The sequence below is a fragment of the Octodon degus genome, unplaced genomic scaffold, assembly GCF_000260255.1.
Source record: "Octodon degus isolate 3935 unplaced genomic scaffold, OctDeg1.0 scaffold00040, whole genome shotgun sequence".
Classification (NCBI taxonomy): domain Eukaryota; kingdom Metazoa; phylum Chordata; class Mammalia; order Rodentia; family Octodontidae; genus Octodon; species Octodon degus.
Window position 1 is genome coordinate 14,188,075 of NW_004524616.1, and position 27,354 is coordinate 14,215,428.

Genomic DNA, 27,354 nt, shown 5'->3' on the forward strand with positions numbered 1-27,354 from the left:
TTAATTATCACTCCGCAGATTGACTAAGCACTTGCATTGTGGGTGTCACTATACTCGCTATTGTTCTCTTAACTTTTTCCAAGTTATTTACTTACACACTTTCTATCTCAGAAAGAAATATGGCTGCTAACGAAGATATGTAAATATAAAATGGCATGAATTAAAATATTTTCCTGACACCATTAATTCTTTTAAATCCCCTTTTGTATACTGACTAGAAGTGTGGCACATGCCTATAATCCCAGATACTTGGGAGGCTGAGGCAGGAGAATAACAAGTTCAAGGTCAGCTTGGGCAACTTAGTGAGACCTTGTCTTAAAATAAAAAGTGAAAAAGGACTGAGGATGTTACTCATTGATAAAGTACTTGCTTAGCATATGCAATGGTTTGAGTAAAAAAAAAATATATATATATATATATATATATATATATATATATGTATATACAAGAGACTTAGGATAGGTATACAGCTACTTTCTCATAGTTCACTAAGAATAAAAGTTTGTACTAATATTGTTTAGACAAGATATCATGTCTGCATCCTGTCCTCTGAATAACTACTAAGAAAACAACAATATGCAGTGTATTAATTATTGTAACTGTCTTACTAATCTGTTTTGAAATTGTTTCATTGCTATGTAATCTTTTTTTCTCTCATTAAAAATAGAGATCAAAATTAAAGTTCCTCTGGATGAGTTACAGATATCAAATTATGAAGGCTCAATGTGGCGGGAAGATGGGTGCTAGGGCTCTAGCACGCTCCTTTTCTGTTCTTCTCTCTTCTTGTGTAGACTCAGGGAATAGGTGGCAGAGGCAAAGGTTACCCTTTATAATTCGTCATTTTAAAGGTCCATGGCAGGAGATGGTTCAAGCTTCTGTTCTCTGGTCTCATCTAGTTCTAAGTGCCCCTGGGGGTCTCTGTAGACACCATGTCCTGGTTAGATGATTGTAGTTTCCCTGGGGCAAAGGTCCGTTCCAGTCGCTCCACTCCAGTGCCTGAGTTATGCAGAACTTTCTCCTGCCCACAGGTTCAACACTCTTCTGAGCTCTTACCCCCACTTGGCGCCACAAGAGCCAGAAGTTCTCTTCTGTCCTTGCAGCAGTCCTCAGTCGGACAATTGTTCAAATTGTACCCTTGGTTTTCAGTCTCTAGTGGTGACTAAATGATGGTACAGGCTGTTCAGCATCTTTGAAAGAACTCGGTACTCACAGTCTCTGAAGGAGGGGTGTGTGAACCCAGACAAGGTCACACGGGCAAGTGCTAGATTTTGGTCAGAGGCAGAAGCACAGATCAAAAAAACAAAACAAAACAAAACAAAACTGGAGTCACTAAGTAGTTTCAATGGAAGAGTCAAGGATGTGGTAGGCCACTTGTTATGGCGCAGTTAGAATAAAGTCAGTGCTCTCTGGGACAGAGATGGTCACTAGTTCCTCTGGTTGATCTAGGACTGGGGAAACACTGGCTTGTATCTGAGAATGAGATCTAAGTGGTTGGAGGCTAGGAGCTCAGCAGGGGTTAGCTTGCATGTGAGAGGCATGCACCCAGGCACACTCTTTACCACTGCAGAGAATGTGCTGCCCTTGGCAGGGGCAATCTCTCCTGAGACAGTACATGCCTGTAGTATCAACACTCTGGGAGGCTCAGGCAGGAGGACTGCAAGTTTGAGCTCAGCCCAGGTAACCTAGTACCTGAATGGGACCTGGTCTCAAATGAAAAAATAAAATGAACTGTTCATGTATCTCAGTGTGAAAGCCCTGGGTTCAATCCTGAGCACCTACAAAAGTAAAACGTGGTGAGTACATAATGTCGCTGCCCTCCCAGCCAGCAAGGTATATGTCCAAAACTGAACATGAGGGCAGGTCCTACAGAAGTCATCCTTCCTCGGGTAGGAAGCAACAACTGCGGAGAGCGAGCATGTAGCTTACAGGCTGCAAGTCTGAGGTAGTTCACAGAATGCCTAGGAGCAGAGAGGCTACTCCCCCTTTCTGAAGGAGCCCCATCTTCCTGAGTAATTGAAGGATGTGTTCCTACCCTTTATCTCTTAGGAAGAACAAAGAGAATGCTTTGCCTAGTGTTACAGACCTACCTCCAAGCTTGCATTTTGCAACTCTAACCCCTCCTATGAGTACATTTGGAGCTAGGGCCTATGAGGAGGTGATGAAAATTAAGTGATGTCACAAAAGGGGCCCAGATATGGTAGGACTAAAGTCCTTTTAAGAAGGGATCCCCACATATGCACTGATGAGGGGCCATGTGAGCACGCGTTGAGAAGGCAGCTACACATAAGCTGAGGAGAGAGGCCCCGCTAGGAAACCTGCCGTGCCCACACATGGACTGTGGACTTCTCCATTTCTGGAAGTAACAGACACACATGTGTTGTTGAAGTTACCAGCGGATGGCACTTTATTGCAGCAGCTCTAGCAGACTACCCGAGAACACCTAATTCCCACAGACTGACAATGACTGTCATCATTTCCTTGCCTCTGTTCTCTCATAGTGGCAGTGGCAGTGGGACAACGTCCTCATAAATTCAGGAAATGTGGGTGAACTGTAGGCTCTCACTACAGCTCCAGATCAGCTTCCACTCGACACCCTGTGTGCTTCCTGTCTGTCCACAGAAAGAGGGGCCACAGCGAGGCTCGCTTGGGGGTGCTGCTCCTGTGCATGAACACTCCCTATGTTAGGCATCCTCAGGGCAGGTGTGCTGAAGAGCCTGGCACGGTGCTTGCTGTGGGGAGGAATGAGATGTGCCCTGCCGCTTCATTTGCTCAGGAAGCCGTGTTTCGGGTCACTGACCTCGCCTACAGCTGCATTTCTCCTGCTGATATCTCCTTGGAGAATTCAGCCTTCAGACCCAGCAATGCTGAAAACTCAATAACTTTTTTAAAAAGGAAAGGTCATTGGTCACATGGAATTTGCTCACAAGCAAATTCTAACTTGCCCAATAAACCATAATGTGTACAGCACAAAATGCTGTTTGAAGCAACAGCAGTTTTGTGTTTTCATGTTTTAATCGTGCTGTTTGGTTCCCATTTCTTCTTTAGGCAAGCACTGCTTGGGAGCTGCAGTGCTGCAGGGTGGTGAAGAGGGGCCTCCACAGACCACGGATTCTCCAATCAAGAACAGGTGTGGTTACACCCCCTCCACAAACAAAGATATTTTGTTTGAATGGGCACAACATGGAAGAATGGGATGTATTAATAGCTAAATAGTGTCTTTATTAACAGTAGAGCAGCTGGCAGTTCTATATGACAGCCTCATTCCAATCCATTTTATCCAATTGCAGAACTATGAGCGGGCTCCACCAGGGAACTAAGGGGACCACACGCAAGCAATCAGCTATCCAACAGCACTCTAATTGCTTCGCAGTTGGAAGTGCCTCCTCCTTAGCCACTGTTATTCTTTTAGGGGGAATTGTTGGTGCACCAGCCTGTCTACAATTGAGTGCTGCTGATGCCTGAAGACACTGTCTTTGTTTTACAAGGCCTTGTGCACAGTCCCACTGTGGGGTGCCCTCTGGTCTTGGCTGATCATAAATCCCTGCTGCTGGGTGCCAGGGGGAGGTGAACGCAGGGAGTCTCAGCATCTCTGTCATCTCCTAGCCAAGTGGTTACCCTAAAGAGGGAACATAAACTCCCAACTCATAAAGATCCTGTTAGACCCTGCTTGAGTACCTTTCTTCAAGGCGTCCTACTGAGCCAAAGAATAGACTCAGGAGTCGGTGCAGATGTCTAAGTGTCTGTGACTGTACTACTGGGCTCTGAGTTGTGGGGAGATGCTCTTGGAAGGGACCCATGTCGGACATAATCGGGTCACACAGGTAAGAAGAGGAAGGATGGGAGGCAGTTGGAGGGTGGGCAGAAGCTCAGCCAAAGGAGCAAATTAAAAAGAAAACCTGGAATATTGAGCAGATGGAGAAACAAAAAGTATTCCCTTACTGTATTTATCAAAGAATCTGGCCAGCCATTATTAAAATCATTTGCAATGTCAAATCAAGGAGGCTGGATTACTCTCGTACTCTTTCAAACAACTGTTTAATTTGCTTTGTTGTGTTTGTTTTATTTGCAGTTTCTCCAGTCTAAGAAAATACTATTTGCAGAGCATTGTATCTCTGCCTTTTTATAGAGTAATTCCTATTTGGTGAGTTTTCAAAGTATCCTTTGGGGAGAATATTAAAAAGCTCTTGGCTGTATTTAGCCCAGACAAATATGAAATTATAAAATCTTCCTGATATGCAGGACTTTCTTTGTTCTCTCTGATCATGTAGGGATTAAATGACTCCAAGGACTAAGAGTTATTGTTTAGGATTTGCCAGTCAGGCTACTGATTCATCTGTGGCTCACCTATTGTTGAGAATCATTTTGTCCTTGTTAGCATGTAGCTCCAGGTAATAAAATTATAGGTTACTCTCATTTATGCCACCTTTTTGTTAAATTGCCCCCAAATGGGTTTCAGACAATATTTTTTTTCCACCTCTACTGATGTCACTTTCTGAATAAAGAAGCACATCTTTGACCATGACAATAGATTCCGATGAAATGGAAATCATTGTTGAAAATAAAATAGACCCTAGAGAGCTCAGGACAGTGAAAATCACCCGTTCACAAAGAAAGTCACTAAAGCTTTCATAAAAAGCAACAAAGACACAGGAGGCCAAGTTACAGGCTCCAAAAGGAGGCGGAAGGTCTCATCTTTTCTAGGAACTCTTTTGCGCTGCTTCCGTGATGGGTTAAGTATTCAGAGCAGCATATATTCCCCATAAGAATGCTTAAATTCTCAGCTCTCCTGCCAAGAAAGAGAAAATGCATATGCATCTGTTTGGAACCCTCCCAGATATGCATGTGCAAATCGGGCCAGCAGCTTTCTCTGCCAAGCATTCAGCGGAGCCCTTTACTGGCTCAAGCAGAGGACTTCATTTTTAGGTTGAAAGCACCTGCAGACAGTGCTGGGAAGGGAGGGGGAGGGGTTTTTCTGGCAACAGGATGTCAGAGTGAGCTTAGAGCCAGGGCATGCTCTGGGTGGAATAAACAAAAGGACAGATTCCTCTCAACTCAAAATAGACCTTTAGAGGCATGCCTAAACACATCTGCTTTTTGTTCTTTTTTTTTTTTTTTTTTTTTTTTTTTTTTTTTAACTAACAGTATCCTCACATAGGACTGAGTTACTCTCCTCTCACTTACTTCACATTGTTTTCCTGTTGTCTGGGTTTATAGTTAAGAAAAACATAGCATCTCTGGCCCTTGATCAGTTAAACTGGTGTCTTCTGGTTCAGGGAGGATGTGTAACAGTGGAAGGAGGATCCAGTATTCTCCTCTGCTCATATGAGTATGCTTAAAGAGTATCTGACTTCAGCACCTCTCTTGGAGCTCATGTTCTGTGAGATCTTGGGTGAACTATTTCTGGTACTTAGTTGTTGTCTTTTACTGATGTGTGTTTGTTTGTTTTAATAAAACTATGAAGTTTCCATTGATGAAAGCTATGTCTTTGTTTTCCCTAGGAGCTAGTGCAATGTCCTAAATATGAAAACACAGCGGTTCTTATATCAGCTACATATCTCATTTGGGTAATAGAAACATTCATTTGATGTTTATCATAGGTGAGTAGAAGGGTGCATTTTTAGTGTCTGTTTGATGCCTTTAATGTCTCGAATAAAACAGTAGTATTGTGAGACAGGGCATTTGTTTTTATGTTCATCTACACATAGAAGTACTGATGACTTACCACCTCTAGTGAACAGCGCTAGAAATCTCCCTGCTAAGGGGAGGCTTTCCCTTCATCAGAGCACTAATTAATTTTTAATAGAAGCAAGAGTTCAAAGGAAGGCATTGAATAAAATTGCTTTCCCAATGGGAGTAACAAAAGCTATGTGTCTCATCAGGATTTCCTAAAAGAGAAATGTATTTGTCATCTTTTTGATGTCTGTTCTTCCTTTCATGTCAGTCCACCTAGATGCCCATCCAAGTCTTAGATCTCTTCTTTGTGGAGATTTGCTGTTCGCATCCAGCCTTGCATTACAGTAATTCTGTATAACTGTGTGTCACAGTTTCTTCATCTATAGAAATGAGACCCTGGTCCCAGTTTCTTCCTCCATGTTAGGGATGCTACCTCCTGGCCAGGAGTGGTGGCACACACTTGGGATCTGAGCCCTCTAGAGGTCAAAGCAGGTGGGTTGCAAATTGGAGCCTGGGTTCGATCCTTAATACTTGGGAAAATTATATCTTCTAAATTTTAGGCTGTTTCCAGTTTTCTGTGATGACCACATGATGTTCTTGCTGATTCTGGGAAGCCATGTCCTGTTTTTGCTTTCCATAGGGATCAAAATAACAGTTGGCATAGAGTGCCAGCCTTCCCTGTTTGCTCAGCTTCCCACAGAACTGCTGCCTAGGACTGGTCAGGATGGGCTCCTTCCACCTGCCACCCCCCAACCCCTTTGTTGCTTACCAGGAGGTCCTACTGCTACTATGAAGAAGAAGGGCCCATTCCTCATGACACAGAATCTAGGAGAGAAGCCTATTTTTCTTTAAATTCCCCTGGGATTCTTATAGATTCCCAGTGTTGATTTGACTTGAGCTTTCACATGTAGACTGCATTTCTGATTCTGTCACAGAAGAGCGGGATCCTTTGAAGTGACCAAGGCTGGTGTTAACATCGCCTGACATGCTTGTGTAGTGATCATTGCAGAGGCTGCCAAGGCAGTGTGACACTGTGTTACCAGGTCTGATCTTTCTTAAAACAACAGATGAATTTACTAGCTAAATGGTGATCCCTCATCAATGGAATACTGAATCCTCACTGAAATAACCATACAAAGCTACATTCATTGAGCTGAAATGTGCTCCTGACATAATAATGTGTTTAAAATTATTCTGTTTGCTTAAAACTACAGACATCTACCTCCACATATATTTGCACGAGTAGACAGACATCTATGAGCTTGTCCATAAATTAACTGCAGTCATCTCTGGGCAATAGAATTTGATAAGACAAAATTGTTTTGCTAATGATTATATATGTAATTTAAAATTTTCTGACAGTGAGAATGTTCATTTTCAGTCACAGCACAAAATAAAGCTAATTTTATTACAAAAACAAAGATGTTATCTATTGATTTTTATTGAGCAACTTTGTAATCCCCTCCTCTTTAGCAATGTCAGAAAACATTAACAAAATATGTGTGACTGCGGTATTTTTTGACCCCAAGAACAATAATTTTGGGTAACTACTTCACTGTATCCTTCCACAAGAAAATAAAGTAGCAGCATACAAGAAAGACATGCTGACAACCAAATAAAAATGAAGCCCATATCGAACAACCTGAGCAGACAATGTTTGCCTAATTTCTATTGATTGTTCCAATTTAAAATCTGGGCATATACCAATCACAACCAATTTACAGGTACAGAACCTGGATGTAAGATTCTGAGTTGTTTAGCTATAACTGACATGGGATGTAAGAAATCCAAAGGTAGACAAGACCTGTAAGGTCACTGAATTGAACTGTCTACCTGCTCTATGGCTTACCTCCCTTTATGCAGGTAACTCTTCTATCTGGAGAGGAGTGAACAAGTTTCTGATCATTTACAGTCTGCTGTTGCTCCCAGGAGAGAGCAGGTCTTTTAATATCCCTGAGTTACATTGAAAAAGCATGCATTCCATTTACCTATGTTCTTTTTTTTTTTTTTTTATAAGCAGACTATATTTATTGAGAGAAAGAAAGCTCCTGCCCCGAGAGAGGGACAGGAGGGGTGGCCTGAGCGGGTAGTCCCCCCCCCCATTTACCTATGTTCTTATGCTTGTCCTCTCCCATTGCCATAGAGTTGGGGATATTGGTGGGATGAGGTAGAAAGTAGAAGAGAAGGGACTCTTTTAAAATTTTTTTTAAAAATAATTTTATTGAGAAACAAATTGCAGGGGCTGGGCAGATGGCTCAGTGGAATAAGCACTTCCCTGGCAAGTGCAAGGGGCTGAGTTCAATCCCTGGTTCCGAAAAAAAAAAAAAAAAAAAAAAAAAAGAATTGGGAGAAGCAAATAGCAATGAGACAGTTTCAAAACCGATCAGTAGGACAGTTTCAATAATTAATACATTGCATATTGTTGTCTTCTTAGTGGTTATTCATAGTACAAGATGCAGACATGATATCCTGTCCACAAACACTATTAGTACAAATCTTTCTGTTCATTGAATTAAGAGAAAAGATGGATAACCCACTACTATTATGGAGAAGCAACTCTTCAAGGATATGCAGAGCATCCTTTCAGTGATAATTATGATAGGACTATTCAATGAATAACTGGGACAAATATATTCATTGGTGAGTAATAATACTTAAATAATGTGAGAACAAGAAAGAAGTGAAAAACTAGACAGGAAAGAAACAGTAGTGTTCATGAAACAAACATGGGGAATAGCATGGGGAGGTAAATGTTGCATGTAGAAGTTGGAATGATGAAGAGAGGACAGAGAAAGGTAACATTCCACACAGCAGGGCAACTCTCTTCATGACATTCAAAAGCTGACACAGTAAAACATCAGCAGAAGCACACACACTTTTTTGATTGAGAGAGTCCAGGAGCCATGAAACTGCAACAGTATATTCACATAAAATTTTCACAAACTAATTAGACAGCAAGATCTTGTTCATTATGTCTAGAGATGTAATAGCCTAAAAGAAATAGAGGTCTTATCCTGGGTCCTCTAAATGGTTCAAGGATATAATTCAAGACCTATGAGCTTAGATGGGGGAAACTATTTTACTGATCTCCAATTGAAATTCACTCTTCAATTATGCATGTAGACAAAACTTCACAGCAGTGTCAGTTGTGTCACCTGTGAAACTGTCACTTGTGGAATCGGTAGGTAATTTTGTGTTATATTAAGTGTTTTGCAGAAATGTTTATGTCCATCAGTTAATTCAAACTTTGACAGATATTTGATTTATTACTTATTCCACTATTTACTGGGTTAATAAGTATATATGCACATTACTATATCACAAATGTATTTGCTTAAACAGTTTGGTAAGGATAGCTTAACATAATTGATTACCTTGTGAATTTTATTTACATTATCCAGTGATACTGTCTAAAGTAGTAAGCGGCTAAGATCCTCTAAATTCAACTCAGAAAATAATGCACTAACTGTAAGAGAAAACACTTGCTCTGGAAGTGAGTGACCCCAACCCTGTCAAACCTAGACTCAGAGCGGTCCTATGGCTCTTCCTGAGTGCTTCACATAGAATCCCACAGGCAGCTGGAGCCTGGATCCTGCCAGCACCACTGACCACTGAACGGAGGAGGGAGGAATGCCCTTCTTGTCAAAGGAGGGTTCCTATCTTGATGTATTAATAAGTTCAATGGGACACAATTTAATAAACTTCTTCTTGAAAAATAGCCATGTAAATATACTTGATAATTTCATGAATATACAATGTTACAGTTATATTTACAAAGGACATAGGTGTGTGGATGTGACTCCTGCTCCGGGTTGGGGATGATTTCAATGTTCACAGGTTGACAAAACTCCCTTGTCAGTGCTCATGTGCAGAGTGTTCCCACAGTTCTAGTAGACATGACGATCTCATCCCTGGTTAAAGTTATAAAGGCTTAAGCATGAACATGCAAATACCCATTTTCTTTGAGCAATTGTATTTTGCCCACATTGTCTATACCATTTTGTGTGTGTAGCATTCTTGTGACAATTCTATCCAAATGGACAGACGGTGATGAAGTTAAAAAAAATCCAGGAAAGCTCCATAGCTCTGGTCTGTGTGTTTCCAACAAAGGACGCACCTACCCAACACTGCGTCTTTCAGATATCTCCACTGTGGAACATGCAGCAGATGGATCTGCCACGTTAGGCCCACAGCTGTGTGTTTCTGGCACGACAACAATGTTTGAATTCTGTACAGAAATTTTGTAAGATATGTTTCTTGTTGCTTTTCCATGAATTTTATTTGGTAATTTTTTTATACCATAAAGAGTCTGGAGGCCATATTGAGAAAATGTTGGCAAAGGAAAGCTATTTGTTAGCTAGCCAGATTTAACTAAAGAGAATCAATCACATGTAATTCTAGAAAAGAGGCAGCCCAAGGGCATGCGTCATGCATCCCAGGAAGCTTGGAACTTAAACTGTAGCCATTGTGTTTCATATTCTCTTTCCTACTCTCTTAAATTCAGATATTTTACCAACCTTTAGAGCCAGACAGGAAGAGGTCCTGAACACTTTCTCTCTGAGCATATCTGACACATATCACTAGAAACTCCAGGGGAATAAAGTAAAGAGCATTCTGAATTTTTGAGGTCATAAAAGTATAATGCTGCTGATTTCATATAAATGGTGCCTGATCATTTCTGAGGCCACTTTTATCCTCTTTATTCTAGGACAGGCCTTTGTAAAGTCAGGTAACAGTGTCTATTGCCACCACCTCCCCTCTGGTCCCCACCCTTGCAGGTGGCATCCTTGAGGCTATGTTCAAGTGTGACAAGATTCCAGGTGCTTTTCAGTGAACTTTTCCAGTATAACTCACCAAGTCAGAATAAATAGAGACATAGGCCAGAGGCCTCTCCAATCCCAACTGCATGTAAATTCAGCACAGCCCATTAGTAGTCAAAGAACGCTGCGCTAGCCACTTTCTTTCAAGTAGAGATGAAGCTCTGCATGGGTTTTAAAACATTTGTTGTTTTTAAATAAAATACACACTTTCCCTATAGAATCCTGTCATTTCCCCTTAGATCCCTTAATCTTAAATTTTGCATCAGAAATCTATGTCGGGCAATTTCCACTATGCTGTTGGGAGGTCCCAGGGATTGCTCCTGCCATCAGAGGAAAGGGTGCAAGACCATCCATGGTGACACAGCTAGCATTCGCTCCAGGCTGTGAGGGGAGTTGCTTCTCCAACTGGGTCCTGTGCCCTGCTCCCACTTCGTGGCTAAAGCAAAAGAACCTGCAGTGAGATCCATATTAATGGCATTAACCAGCTTCCTCTTTCATGATTTTCTCCCTTCTCGTTTTGTTTGAGACTGAATTTGAAAGTGAACTTTGTTCCACACCGTAGCCTATGGCAGTGGGCAGATGAGATGGAGCCTCGTGCATGTGTCTGGCATGCACAGAAAGCAGGCGCATGACAAACGCAAACAGCAAGCATGACTGGGGGGCTGGAGAGATGGCTCAGTGGAATAAGCGTTTCCCTAGCGAACACAAGGGACTGAGTTCATGCCCCAGTTCTGAAAAAAAAAAAAAAAAAAAAGCATGACTGGGGTTGGCTGCTTTTTGACAAGTGCTGATCTTGCACTGCAGTTATGGAAGGAAGGTTCCTAATAGGGAAGGAACTGGCATTATAGGAACCCTAGCTAGCTTTCCTGGAAAGATAGAAAGCCAGTTTCAAAATGCAGATGTGAAAAGCAAGAAAATACCCACACCAGCCATTAGCACTCAAATACTCGCTTTAGCCCCATGTTGTGGGTAAGATGCTTTATAGGGCTAAGTTCAATAAGCTTTCCAAACTCAAGATCAAAAAGAAAAGTCACAATGACTGGTGGTGATCATCTAAGCAGCACAGCACCATTTTAAAAAAACAAGGCCCTCCACATACCCAACCATCTCCCATTCATAGATTTGGAATAGGAGTGAAGACATTGTGTTCACAATCAAATCCACTATAAGATATCTCTAGCCTTCTGTCACTTCTTTTGCAAATGTTTTTTTCTGCTCTATGGTCTGTCTTCTCTTTCTCTTGGTAGTATCATTTACCTAGCAGAAATTTTTAATTTTAATGAATTCCAACTTTGCAGTGACTCCTTTCATGATTGGGGCTGTGGTGTAAAGGTATCACCATGACCAGGGTGCCTAGATTGTCCTGTATCACACTTTCTAGAAATTTTAAAGATTTGCATTTCACACTTAGGCATTTAATCCATTTTAATTCATTTTTGTGAAAGATGAAAATTGTGCCAAATTATCATCATTATCAATCATTATGTGCATCTAGTTTTTCCAGCAATGTTAACTGAAACACTATTTTTGGTCTATTATAATTCTCTGATCTTTGCCAAAGGTCAATTGACTGTTGTTCACTTTGAACTGCTATGACATCGGCCACAGACTGAGAGATGATTAATGAAGCCTCAGAGTTTCAGAGGTTGGGAACTCCAGAATCAAGGTGTTAGCATCTAGTAGGGGCTGTTGTCATAAGGGCCTTTATTTTGTTTTGTCATTGATATAGGGCCCTCCAAATGATATTGGGGAAAAAAATGAAACTTTTGACCTGAAAGGTACCTGGGAAGAATTTGTGTTTTCTAAAACTGAAGAATGAATTTTAGGAACAAATGGAGGTCATGAGCAGAATATATTTAAAGGGAGAAAGAAAGCTCCTGTCCTAGAGAAGGACAGGAGTGTGTGTGTGTGTGTGTGTGTGTGTGTGTGTGTGTATGTGTGTGGGGAGCGAGTGGGTGGTCCCTGGGAACCTGTTTCTTTTAGGTACTTTTTTTAAAGAGTAAAACCATGCAGTGAGGCATGTCTAAGGAGGTAGAGAACACGGAAACTCGCTTAGCTGGGCATGAGGTGGGACAAAACTATGGTCAACCGATGAGATTACAAGCACCATTGCTCAGGTAAAATTGATTAAATTGGAATCATGTGGGGAAGCAAGTCATGTAGCAAGTAGTCACAATTGCAGAACAAGATCTCTTCCTGTTGGAGGTTGGGTTAGTGATTCCTTTGGGCTATTTCAAGGTGATTGATACTTATTTAAAATATCTATTTAAAATATCAATCATGATGCCCATCCCTAGGGAAGTATGTGGTTACATTTGTTTACTCTTTTATCTTGAGGTCTGGCTCACAGCAGGTAGTGTCTATCTTTTCCAGTTGCAAAGTTACCTTGTCTTCTATATTGTCTCCTTGAGGGCCTGGCCCTGTCTGACTGCCTATAATATTTCTATCTAATTCAGCTGCCTACAACACTATAACAAAATACCCGAGGCTAGGTGATTTCTAAGGAAAAGAGGCTTATTTAAATCATAATTTTGGTATTTGATAGTCTAAAATTGGGTGTGCTCATTTGGTTGGCCTCTGGTAAGGGTCTTCAGGTTGTATCATGGCATGCTAAATAACATCATATGACAGAAGCATGAGAGAGAGAGAGAGAGAGAGAGAGAGAGAGAGAGAGAGAGAGAGAGATCATCGTTTTATGAGGAAGCCATTCATACTTCAGGGGTAACAAACCCACCATGCTGGCAATGGACTAACCCATTCATAAAGGAAGAGCCACATAGTTTAATCACCTGTCATCAGGCCCTGCCTCCAATCACTGCTGCCCTGGGGCTCGAGTTTCCAATAAGAGAGCTCTAGGGATTATATTCATGTGAACTGTTTGCTGAGTTTCCTCGTCTGCTCTCTTAAGTGCCTGTGCCCTCACACTGCCCGCTGTCTTGATCACTGCAGCTTTATGGTGACACTGGAAGTTGGTGGGGTCAAGTCCTTTCCTTGCTCTTCTGTTTAATGATTGTGCTGCTCCTCCTGGGCCTGCTGACTCTTCCTGCGCCCTGTAGAGTTAGTTTATCTCTATAAAGTCTGCATCTTGTACAGCAATTAACCACTAGGAAGAATGTACACAATGTGTTAATTATTGAAACTGTCCTAACAATTTTTTTTTTTTTTTTGGGTGGAACTGGGAATTGAACTCAGGACCCTGTGCTTGCCAGGCAAGCCCTTATTCTACTGAGCTATCTCCCTAGCCCCCCAATTTGGTTTGAAACTGTCTCATTGCTATTTGTTTCTCAATAAAAGTATGGAAAAAATAAAGTAACTCATCCTTAATGTTTCTGTTGCTTCTTTAACTGAGTATCTCTCACAGAGAGAATTAACTTCCATAAAGAATCTTTAAAAATCGGAGTGGCCGGCTGTCCCTACAAGGACCCTATCTTAGTTAATCTGAGGTGGGTGCTTTCTTCCCAGTAGTTTGAAACCCCTCACAGGTGAATCCTACATACCAGCCCAGTTTGTGTACACATCACACTCCATGGCACACCGTGCACAATGAAAACCATTGCGTCTGCTCCCATAGCCCTGCCGCCAGGTATTTCCTTGCTGTGTGTCACTGGTGGCTCCATCCAGTGCTCTCTGCGGATGCCACTTGTGTCTCCTTCAGCATGGCTGCAGTTTTCTGTGCCTCCCTGTTTCCTGTGGGCTTTCCCCTGCAATGGCAAATCTCGCTCCTCTACACATATCTTTTAAATGCTTTCTTTTCCTGATGCCATTCGTACCCTTCCTCTTTGTTTTTAACAACAGTTTTTCTTTTTTCCTTCCCCCCCTCCCCCCCGCAGAACCAGGGATTGAACTCAGTCCCTTGTGCTTGTCAGGGAAGCGCTTATTCCACTGAGCCATCTCCCTGGCCCTAACATCAGTTTTTGTAAGAAAAATCCTTTAAAATTTTTTTCAGTTACCATCTTATTATTAGGATTGGAATATTACTAGATGTAAAATACTGATGTAACTCTGCATTCCAGACCCTTGCTTGTGTCCACTACTGCTCTAGGTTTAACTCTTGTTCCTCCTTCTCCTTGTGTTAGCTAGCTTTTCAGTTACTGGGACAAAATATCTAACCTCCACAACTTAAAGGAAAAGGATTTAGTTTCAGAGGTGTCAGTCCCTGGTTAGCTGATCCCCAAGAACAAACACGGGGGAAGGGTGTGGAGGGAAAACGGCTCAGCTCATTGCATCAAGAAAGCGAAGAGCAGGAGAAATGGCCAGAAGGCAGACGGAGACCACATTGTCACACCCATGACCCACTTTGCCAACTAGATCCCAATTCCTTTGCCTTTGCCTTCATTTCTTCTCCTAGATTTCTTCACCTTTCTTACTGCTATTGCCTTCTCCACCATACCCTTGTCTGTATGTATTGGTCTACTATCTTTGTCCTCCAAATAGATCATTTAACCTCCCGATTTCCTTTAATTGAGAGAGTAGGAGCAGACTTGGTTAATAAAACTGAGTGATCAGAAACAGATTTAATGAAAGAAGCCAAGTGTGAGATATAAACATCGGGGTTGGCTACCTACTTGGGATTTGATCTTGGAGACATGGTTCAGCCACTCTGCCTCAGTTTCTCAATTTTTAAAGTAGGGATCTGGTAACATCTGCTTTTAGCACCTTGAAATATGTATTGAATTATTATTAATGTTGCTACACTATATCTAGCAATCATTAAGCACTCATTAAATTGTGGCTATGATTATTAGTACTTTTTTGTTTTTGTATTTTACGGGTGAGTCTACAGGTTGTTCAGGGTCTCCCTACTAGATCAGACTTATAGTGATCTGCCTGTTTACAGCCTCCCAAGAGCTGGGATTACAGGTGCACACCACCACACTCTTAAGATATGTAGGATTCTTTTGTTTTGTTTTGTTTGGCCAGCTCAGCCCACCCTGAGTGTGGGGATGGTGCAGCGTATAGAGCCCAGGATCAAACCTTTGTCTCCTGCACCTGCCTAAGCTTGCCTAAACAGTCACTTTAGACTGCTGAGCTATCTCACTGGCCCCATATTAGCCCTGTTTTTAAAGTAAGAGAAATTCTGATAACAAAGAAAAGAGTGTTTTAGCAAAAAGATGAACGTATAATTTGTGTGCAGCACATTGCTTGGATGCAGCTGCTACTCTGCAGTGTCAGTAACATTTTTCTTGTTGTTACTATTTATTTGCTCATAAATTCATGTGTTCAGAAGTATGTTTACATTTGAGCAATTTTTAGAGAAAACATTTTCCTGTGAGCCCACCATGGAATTAGGCAGCTTAAGTGTGCTGAGGTAAGTGACACACAGTCTCTGCATCATCTTATAACCTAAACATTGAATGCTAGTTGTCCTTTACCTACATGAGATTTACACAAGGAATAACTGTGTTGCTATGTGCTATTTTGATAACTGACAGGGCAGGAAAAATATAGAGTGGATTTACAGCTGAATCCTTGGTTCTTTGTTTTACTTTTAGGAAAGAATACATCTCATCATTGTTTTTATTTTTTAAATGTATTTGGTACAGGGTTTCACTGTGCAGCTTGGATTCATAGTGCTCTTCATGTTTTCAGTCTCCCCAGTGCTGGGATTTCAGGTGTGTGCTGCCACGTCTGGACTGGGTCATTGTCTCAGGGTGCCCAGGAGGAGGATGTGGCAGGGCCAGCATGGCATGCAGGACCAGGGCTCTTAGTCCACTGAACTATCTTGCCAACCCTCATCCCACTATTTTTTCCAGAATTTAAAAATATTGAAGTGAACAAACAAACATACAGACCATACTTTCTGTAAATTTACAAGTCACAAGATAGAACAGCAAATAATGAGACCAGAAATGAAGAAAGTTCTGATCATTCTATTTCCAACCTATAGGATTCCCATGAAGTACCACAAAGACTCCGCTAGGATTTACTTTCTGGTTTCCCAACAAAGCAACAGAGCTATCCTCCAGAATCCCTAGATTCCCTCAATGCTGGAAGAGTCAAGGTCCAGTCATGATGATCGCTTATTTCCATGTGACCCCATGTTTATCCTCCAATGAGACACTAAGAAGTAGCTGGTGTGATCTAGAGCTGCTTGGGCTCTGAGGAAGAGAACAGTGGTTAGGGTACTTTTCATTTCTTCCAAAAGCATGTCTTTTTACACAAGAAGCTGTACTAGGAATTTCCTCCTTCATCTGTAGACTAGCTTTTGTGAAATACTGATAGTTATATAATCTAAGATAAAAGTTGAAGACTAACTATTCTGGCTGGTACAGATTGACTGGTTTCAATCAACGGAAATTATTGTTTAAAATAAGGTCCATCCCAAGCTAACATGTATGAGTTGTTCATCCTAAAAATGAGAACTATGTATACGACAGACTTATTTTATTAGATACAAAGAAAAATTTTTGATATGAATAGATAACATGAAAACAGAGTATAACAAAATACATACAAAAATTTTGCTAGTTTTTAAATTTCCCTAACTTAGATTTTATCAATCCCCATCCTTCAGTTCGTCTATGCCACGCCTGAGCTTGGCAAGTAAAACCTCCAGCTTTGGGTTAGGGACATCGTATTTGCTATCTGTTGCTGCTTGATGCATTACCCCAAATACTTTAGTGGGCATAAAGTAGGAGTTTGTAATGGCACGATGTTAACTGAGTTGGGAATGCTGGTAGGACACCAGCTCTACATGTCCAGATCCTTGTTTGCAAGGTTCAAAGGCTGGAGGCTAAAATGATAGGGAAGCTTAGCAGAGGATGGATTCTTCCTCCACAGTAACACCCTCTCACGGCTTCTCCAGAAGGCTGTGTGAGTGTCCCAGCTTCCCACAGAGCTAGTGACCCAAGACACAGCCTGTCAGCACTGGAAGTGTATTTTGGGATCTAGTCTTAGGATTCACGAACCATCGCTCCCACCAATTTCCTGACCCTTGGAAGAGTCACTAAGTGTAGCCCACTTCCAAGGGAACAGCGCCTTCTACCCTTTGCAGGGTAGAGTACCAATGAATATATGAAAACACTTAAAAACTACTGAAGTGGGGCCAGGGAGATGGCTCAATGGAATAAGCGCTTCCTTGGCAAGTGCAAGGGCCTGAATTCAATCCCCGGTTCCAAAAAAACAAACAAACAAACAAACAAACAAACAAAAAACCAAAAAAACACTAAAGTACTGAAAATAATGACTACCTACATTATTAAATCTGTAAAATTATATGATGCCCACATAAGGTGGAATCTATTTTCTGTTCTACTTTCTACCTCATAGGGAGAAACAAAACAAAGTAGCATTAAGATAATTTGTAGGGTCAATATTTATATGTTTTTGGCTCATGGAGATCCCTAGAGTTTTCTCTACCACATGCTTTTCTAAAGTAAATTCCCTCCTTCTTTCCTAGTACTCTATGAACTTACACAGTAAGTGTCAACTAGACTGGGAAAGTTGCAGGGTGTTTTCTGTTAGTGAATGAGGGGGCCTCCATTGATGGCGCCCTGCTGCCTTCACTGAGACATGTGGTTAGATAAGACTGGACTTGCTGCTTTGAGGTAGCACGGCCGTCCACACTGCACTGAACGTCTGTGCTCCCCAAATTCACATTACCGCAGTATGATTTTGCACAGCAACAGTGCTGGGAGATGGGCTTCTAGGATGTCATTAGACTCTCTTCTCATAAACAGGATGGATGCCTTAGAAAGACCAGGGAGAACTTGCTGGACCTTTGTGAGGGCAATAGGAGAAGTCTGCCATCTGCCTGCTCTAGGGGCCCTGCTGGCACATGCCTCATGCCCCCAGCCTGCAGACCTGAGAGGCGTAAACATCTGCTTCTGAGTTACCTACGTATGGTACTTGGTTATAAAGGCCGAAATGGATGAAGACATCCAGGAATCCTAAAGATCACCAGGGGCATGAGAAGAAGCTAATACAGAAGCAACATCATTTGAAAGGAAGCGACAACAGCAAAATCCAACAGTGTAAACTGTATTTATTTAACAAACAAATAGCATCTACCATATGCCAGCAATTCCTTTAAGCTCTTTCAACTGCTAAGACTGATCCTCAGAACAACTCTGTGAGGTCACAATTGCTTAGCATCCTATTTCATAGATGAAAATTCTAATCAGACACACAATACAAGCAGGTCACTTGTCTAAATGCACACAGCTGGTGAGGCTTGGGGCTGGGATTCCAGTGCCAGGGAATTATCTCCTAGGTCCTGGTTTTTGTCCATTCTGCTAAGCTGCCTCAGAGTTCACCTCAGAAGGATCACACTGTTGTTGAACTCAGAATAAAAGCTCCATTCATGTCAGATTGTACAAGTAGACATTTCCTATGGAGAGAAATGGGGCTGTTATCTGAGAGGGCACCTCAGCAAACCGAATGTCAGTAGCTAAGAACCCTAGCCCAAGCCGATACGTCTTGCAGCATGCCGTCTGATATTTCCCAGATGTGTGGATATAGTATTAAAAGAGCATTTAATTTAATAGTCTTTTTGGCATTTAAATATAGGCAACAAGAACTCTTTAAGGCTACATAAACAGAGCACACAGGTGTCAGAAAAACAGCTGTGAATAAAGGCCAGGGCTTTTCAAAGAGAGAGAGAAATGGTGCAATAAAAGGGCTCTAATCTTATGTTTTTAGGCTTATGACCTTTGTTTCATTAGGTGCACCTTTAACTGTGATAAACATCCACTTAAATGAATATCATTTCCTTGCAATTACAGAAGGGTCATACATAACACAATAAGTTTCCCTAGCAGACTATGTGTTAGTCATGCATATTTCATGAGCAGTTTTATTCCCCAAGTCACTTTCAAGCAATGTTCAATCCCATGGCTTTGGTGCCTAGGAAATAAAGGTCTTGTCCGTGAAGAGATCTCAAGGCAATTATCGTAGCTCTGCACTTTATCAAGGAGACCAACCAAATGACCTGCCTGTAGCATCTGACCAGCACCATTATCAATTTTCTTCTTAATATACATGATTGCTCTTACTTATCGGTGGAAATGGAAAACATGTTCTGATTTTATTTGCCAATGTAAATTGTTTGCGTGATGCTGAGCAATATAAGGCAATAGGCCCTTAAGAGAATGCTCATGGCAACCTAATGAATGCAAAAAAAAAAAAAGAGTCGTGTCCTCATTCCTACAACATGCTCAGTACTAGTGGGGCAGCAAAAAATAGATCATGGTCCATGGAGCATGGTCAGGCAATTTAAGCGAGTCAACATCTGTTTTTGGTATGTGCTGTTTTCCCAGCTGCATCAGCTGGTGGGAAATAAAGTGTTGGAATGATAATAAGCAGAAAGGAAGTTGCAGTAAGAGTGAAACATAAGCCTCTTTATAGCCTCAATATCTTTTGTGGACAATTTCCCCTTTTGTCTTTTCAAGACTATTGAGTTCATCAGGACAGCTTCATCTTTTTTGAGATCTCCCATCACGCTTGGAATATGATGAAGGAAATGTGAATTGTATCGGCAGCCTCTGCAGGTCAACACTGAACTGAATAAAATTAAAGCTTTAGAAATGTTAGCTAGGCAGAAAGTAGTGTCAGTGTCTTTTGCTCTTACCAGTGCCCCTCATCACCCACAGTTGATTTACTTGAAAATACACGGTGGGCAAGGTTAGGGCCAGGGTGCTCAGACCTGTGAATTGAATATCCTCCCTTTCCACCCACTCTTGACCCAAATAGATTTTGGTAGAAGCCTTTGTTTTACATTCTCCAAGACAGAAAGAGAAGGGGAGGCAAGGGAGAGAGACATGTTTTCTCTTGAACCAGCTAAATTAATATTTATGTTGTTAAAATATTAGAGAAGCCACAGAAAAGTATTAATCTGAAAAGGTTATAATTATCCATAAAATGGTGGCAGCCATTGAGATGTAAATCCTAATGTGCAGGGAGAGGGCTCTGGTTCTCTGTGCCTGGGGCCGCCTGCCTAGCTGCTAAAGCTGCAATTGGTCATTGCAAATCAAAGAGACAGAGAGGGGGACACATCTCTTGTGGCACCATTGGGGGTGGGCAGAGAAAGATACTCTGTTCTTGTCTGCTACTATGAAAGATAGCAAAGAAGGAAAGAAGGAAGGAAGGAAGGAAGGAAGGAAGGAAGGAAGGAAGGAAGGAAGGAAGGAAAGGAGGGAGGGAGGGAGGGAGGGAGGAAGGAAAGAAAGAAGGAAGGAGGGAGGGATGGAGGAAAAAGGAAAGAAGGAAGGAAAGAAGGAAAGAAGGAAGGAAGGAAGGAGAGAGAGAAATGAGCTGCAATATACTTCAAATCTCTTCTCCTGAATTTACCACCCTTCAAAGTTTATCAACAACAAAAATGTTTTCAAAACCCACAGATTTTAAGAGGGACAGAAAATTTCACTGAATTGTATCCCTCACTATCCTTTCTTCCCTCCCTGTCCTCTCCTTACCAAGACCAGCAGGTTAAAGGCAATTTCTATGGTGACTTAACAGGGCTAAACATGAGGAATATTTAAATTCTTTTAAACCTTTCTGTGAGTAGCCTAGTTATTGTTTTTGGCTCAGGCTTTGTAGAAAGCAAGAAGTCTATTGGTTACACTTTGTTCAAGACCCCCCAGTCTAAAGAGGAGAATAAGCGGGCAAGGTGAAGAGAGTGGAGGACATGGCAGTAAGACAGGGAGAAGTGTGAATCCTCCATGTCAGAGCACTGTCGCAGGTCCAAACCTTGGAGATCTCACCAACAAATGACAAGAGTCAACTGGAATCTTCCCCAGTGCCTGAATATTACTGACTGTGTAGACGTTTCTCAAGGTCCATTAAATTCTATTTGACGTACATTAAAAGAGATTTAATCACAGATGCCAGTCAGCTAACCAACCCATTAATCTAGCTGTTTTTCCTAAGAAAATTGTATTTAAAAAGGTCTTTTTTTCTCAATTTAATTTAGTCATCCTTTTAAATTTCATGTATTTATCATGTAAATGTGCCTTATTTGCAAAAGAAAAGCACAGGATTCAATGAAATAAATAGTTATTTCATTAAAACGGATACAAAAAACCCTGTGATTAGGGTAATTAATTTGCACACTAAAAGCTATCTTCCTGGTTCAGATCATTAATATTGATGGCCTTCGATTTTGTTCTCAGTAATGTTCCTTGAAATATACTCAGAGCTAGCACTAGGCCTGAAAAGCAGCCGTCAGAACACAAGTGTCACTGAGGCATGAGCCGTGCCTCAGCCACAGAGCACACAGCGCGGAGGCCCGTGTCCCGAAATAAACTCAGCGATCTGTCTGCGTGAGCCGGTCTGGCTTATCTCATCTCCACTGGCAGTTATTGATGCCTGGCACTTATTGACGTGTGTCTTCTTTAGGAGGAGGGAAGGACCATTTAAATTGCAAAATAACATTACAGGAGATTATGTCTAGGTACCACATGCTGTTAGGCGCAGCAGTGCCGGATAACAAGGCAACGTCTGTCAATATACCTTTCTCATTAGATTTTCATCTGCATATTATGCAAATAGATTGGAGCGGGTTTCCACTTTGATAGCTCTCTGCCACAAGTTTGAGGCAAGGCACATATTTTGTTTCTGTTCTGTTCAGCAGATGTATTTCACCAAAGACCTTGTAGAAAAGGTGTCATGTCAATGTGGTGCACTATGAAATGCAGCTGTAGGCTGCACTCACATGAAAATCAAATCCTGGAACAATTTTAGATTGCCTCACCTAGCTGTGTCAGCATGCTGAACAACCCTGCTGATGGAAAATGAATTAACATTCTGCACCAGATACACGTGCATGCAAACAGCATCATACAGCCGCCTAGAAACCCACTGCTGTTTTAACTTGCATGCCAGGACTTGCTGACAGGGATAGCGCTAATGTTTTTTAATTACAGATAGGGATATGATTTTTTAAGACTGCTCTCTCTCTCTCTCTCTCTCTCTCTCTCTCTCTCTCTCTCTCTCTTTCTCTCTCTCTCTCTCTCTCACACAAACACACACACACACAGAAACACACACATTCATTTTACAGTTGAAATTTCACTCAAAAGAAATTATAAGGGGGCCAGGGAGATAGCTCAGTAGAATAAGCGCTTGCCTGGCAAGTGCAGGGTCCTGAGTTCAATCCCTGGCACCGAAAAAAAAAGAAAGAAAGAAAGAAAGAAAGAAAGAAAGAAAGAAAGAAAGAAAGAAAGAAAGAAGGAAAGAAAGAAAGAAAGAAAGAAAGAAAGAAAGAAAGAAAGAAAGAAGGAAATTATAAGGTTATCCAAAGTTATCAGAATTTCTGTTTTGCCCCTACTACTTTGAAGCTTACTTTGGACCACTAAATCCCTCGTACAAATAAGGACACCAGCCCACAGGTCTTGAACAAGCTCCATTGTTTTAGTGTCAGAAGTGCTTTTGTTAAACTCTGAACACTTGGTCTGAGGGCACACTGCATGTAGGGCTTCCTCCCGCCTCTGATGGAAGCTGGGAGTCCTAGCGCTCATGTGCACTCTCCTTTCCTCTTGCAATGCTTTTAAGGTTTTAGTTCTGTAGTTCAAATGGCTGAGAAGTAATTCAGAGACTGTTAATGAATAGAGCTTTGTGCATTTTTGTGTTTTTACCATGTTTTCTGGGCAAAATGGGACATGTAACCACAATTCTTTATGGAAACGGATGACTTAATCTGGGAAAGGGGCATGAGGACAAAGGTGAGGAGTGAAAAACATAGAGAGTGTCTAAATCTACCATGAGCCTCCTCCTCCTCCTCTCTGGCTCCTCCTTGCCTATCTTTCTGAGCACTGCTCTGGGGTGCCCTGCTGTAAGATGGGGTGCCACTGCAGAAGGCAGCACACTAATTAAAAAGAGGAGCTCAGCCCAGCTCTGCTCATCAGTATTCGTGCCACGCATGCCGCAGATCAGTTAGTTGTTTGCTTTTAAAATAAAATGCTTTTTTCCCACCTACTTCTCTTTTCCTTTTCTTTCCTTTTTCTCTCCCCTTTCCCTTCTCTTTTTTCCTCCTTCTCTCCTTGTTCAAAAAGACAGGCATGGACTCAAAGACCTTTTTCTAAAGAATGGCATTGAAAAGACATTGCCTGGAGGGTTGGTAGTGCGCAAGTCTGGGTCACTTGGCCTGTTTAATGTCATGCCTCACCCCTCCCCATTTGTCTTCTTTTTATTTAAACAGCTCTTCACCCATTACAATGTGTTTCCACAGAAGTTTAGATAACCAAGTCCCGATTAACAAGTAGATGAGGTGAGCAGGGAGCACTAGGAAGGAAAGGTGGTGGAAAATGCGGTTTCCTATAATTCAGATCCCTCAAATGCTGATCTTCAGAGGATTTACAGCCTGACAGGTGAACTACGTTCACATTTATTAAGATGCTGGGCACTGAATAAAGCAGAAATAGAATAACTTTTAGAAACAACCACCACTCAATTCTTGCCCAAAAGAAAATCTAAATTTAGGTGCCTTCAACTTGGACTTTGAGATTCTGTTCTTCTACAGAAAGCAAACATGACATTAAAGACAGTGGTTTTTGTTAATATTCACTTCTTGAAATTGCTTTTTCTGAATTGTAACAGTATTTAAAGGAAACTGTTATAATTGTTATTTCAGATTAACATAATTCTTTTCTTATCAGATATGCAAGTTATTATAAATGAGCAGTCCCCCTACACACTTCATCAATGTCCCTGACACTGAGATTCTCATTTTCTAAGAGTGGTGGCTCAAACATATAAATATTCCTGGGCTTTTTCAGGAAAATCAGAGAAAATGGTACCTTCACAAAGCACAATACTATTAGATTTGGGCCACTTGGGAAGCCTTTTAAATATCACTTTTGCTTTTGTTGCTTGTCCTCTGTTTTGTTTGTTTTAGGCAGCACTTCCTAAATACGTTGAGCAGATTGTGGCAGTTCAGTGTGCTTGGCTCACAAGAGGTGTCACGCTTTTACTCAGTGAGAATGGCTTTGTACAGAAAGACAGCTGAACTATCCTGCACTGAGGTTCCCCAGCCACTTACACCTGCTTTGTTGGAGGCTCTGGTTCTATGCTCCTTTCCGCAATGTCTGCCCGCCAGCTGCAGAGCCATCCTGCTGACCCCATTCCTTCAGCGGAGTGGTGGTGGTGGGAGTCTCACTTCGCTACAGGAGACTGGCTGGCTCTGACAAGTGAGGCTTTGGTGATCTTGTCCTATACCTTGATGCTATTCAGCAGTATCCATGAGTTACTCAAGGAACCAGCAAGATCAGAGTGGTAGCTCCAAAGGGCTGTGGAAGTCTCAAAGCTTGTATCTCTTCATTTTGAAGCAAGGTTTGCTGCTGTGCGCACCAGATAGGTCGAACAACTCAGAAAAATCTCTATTTTAAAAGAAAGGCTGGCTTCCTGTGTCAGCCCGAGATTAGTTACTGAGGGATAAAACTTGATTGCTAATGATGTCTTATTTCTCCCTTTTTGGGGGATGAATTATCTCTTCCGCCCACTCATGTGCAGAAACACCAGCACTCTGTACTTCCAAAAGTGACTGTTTTGGGAGATAAGCCTTTTAAAGAGGCAATTTGCTTAAAATGTAGATGCTCCAGTGGACCCTGCTGCAATCTTATGGGTGTCCTGGTCAGAGGGGAAACTTTGGACACACACAGAGAGATGTCAGGGGAACAGGCACCGGCGTGGGTAGCAGGAGGGTGGAGAGAGACCTCAATGGCTCCCACTCTTCTGTCTTAGAATTGCAGCTTCAGAAAGGTGGCAAACTAACAACATCCATCTCTGTAGTATTTTGTTGTACAGCTCTAGCAAATTAATACACTTCTTTTGAACAATTTGGACTATCATTCACTTGACTGGAGAAAATGTATACTCCAACCATAAAGTTCATAGGACACTTATGAATAATCTATATAGTTCACTGTTCTACAAACGGCTGTCAATATTAATTTCAAGTTGTAAATGAGAAAATAATTTGTGATAGTAATCTCCAAATGTGTTCTTAATTTCTTGGCTAAAAATCTGTTCTAATTTTCTCCTTGAAATTCTTATATTCAAGAGGATTCATAAAGCAACTTGTTTTTGAATTTTTAAAGTAAGGCAAGCATAATTTTGATTTTCCTTAACTAACTTGTTTTAAAAAGTAAAAGAGCACTCTTCACATAAGAAAGGATTTATTTGACTAAAAATTTATAATCAATGCAATTGGGATAATGATACTAATTCTATCTACAAAATGTTGATGTTTCCTTTATTGCAGATTTTTGGTATTAATCTTGCTTTTAAAATATTTCACTGAGACATTACTTTTCTTGATTACTGCATTTTTGGGTTCCATTCCAATTTGTACTTAGGATAGAGCCTCAGTTGCTCACCTGCTGCCTTGCTCCCAAGGTCAGGCAGTGCTGTAGCACCTCCTGGCCATGGCTCTCCTGCAGCTCCTGAGTGCGGTCCTCCAAACTTGCCCCAGAATTTACTCAGCAAGTGGCTATGCAGCTGACCTTGTTGGTGTGGACATACATGGGTGTCCTTTCACCATCCAGAAATTCCAGGTCTTTTTAAATCACTCTATTTTTCACTTCCCATAAATCAGCAGGTTGTTTTCTCTTTTTGATAATTTTGTAAGTGAGGGGAAAAAAAATCTAAGATTGACTGTCATGATAAAGTCGGTCTCCAACGGGAAAGAAGGAGACCAGGAGTGGGGTATGGGTGGGCCAGGAAAGAGAAAATCCAGAAGGAAAAACACCGGTGGAGAAAAATCATTGTAAACTTGCAAACAAGTAGAATTCTCTCCAGTTCTAAATGTGGAGAAAATCAGCACTGTAGCATAAAGGCTTTGAGCCCAGCTCCTGGGAGGCTGGGGCAGGAGGACTGCAAGCTTAAGCCCTGTCTGAGCAACTGAGTGAGTTAGTGATACACTAGCTCAAAGATAATATAATAACATAACATGGCCACGGATGCGTCTTAGTGTGAAAATTATGGATTCAAACCCCAGCACTGCAAACCAAAAATGCTATATAACTTACTGGTATCTTAGTTACTCTTCACTCATTGCTGGGACAAATACCTGACACTCAAAATGAAGGAAGGAAAGGTTTATTTAACTCACAGTCACTGGAGGTTTCAGTCCACATTCAGCTGGCTCCAAGGCAGAGGAGCACACAGCAGAGAGCAACCTTTCATGGTGGCAGCAAAGAGCAAGAGTGAGGGAGGGGTAGCAGCAGCTCAAGCAGCTAGCTTCTCTTCCCACCTTACATTGTAATGCAAATTCCCTGCCCCAGGGCGGGTGCAGCATCCACACCCATAGTAACCAATGACAAACTCCAGAAGCCACCCCAAGACTGCATGAGGCTTTGGAGGGACACCTAGACACAAACTATAACATTCCGCCCCTGGACCCCCAAAGACTCATGCATATCCATTTATGCAAAAGACATTCTAGTCCATCCCTGAGTTGCCAAAGTCCCAACAGTTTTAGCATTGCTGAAGAGTCCAAGTCCCAAGTGTCCTCCACAATCCAAGGCAAACTCTTAACTGTGAGCCCCTGTACAATGAAAACTTAAACACTGGCAACATTCAAAGGCATGAGATAAACATTACCATTCCAAAAGGTACACACAGCAGGATACCAAGCACTGGGACCAACACAAGTCCAAAATCCAAGAGGACAAACATTAAGTCCTATAGTTCCATGTGGGACATCCGAAGCAATCTATGATGAGTTGTGAGCTCCATGAGTCTCCGCCCCTGTGGCACTCATGGTGGTAGCTCCCATTGCATCTCTCTTAGGCTGACTTTGCTCCCTCCTTGCAGTTTCCCTTAGATGATCCACATTCCTGGCTTTTCCAAACTTCTGGGGTTTCCACTGAACAGACTTCTCACTCTGTGCTTCACACACTGCCCTCTCAGGGGCACACCACCTGGCCTC

At 41.7% G+C, this 27,354-nt stretch overlaps 1 long non-coding RNA gene across 1 annotated transcript; it reads left to right on the top strand.

The window, feature by feature from the left end:
* The first annotated feature begins 3,058 nt into the window (after positions 1-3,058).
* On the top strand, positions 3,059-5,557 carry LOC111816785. The gene is made up of 3 exons (XR_002821118.1): positions 3,059-3,127; positions 4,070-4,141; positions 5,499-5,557. It is a non-coding gene; the product is annotated as an uncharacterized LOC111816785 (long non-coding RNA).
* The last annotated feature ends 21,797 nt before the right edge of the window (positions 5,558-27,354 follow it).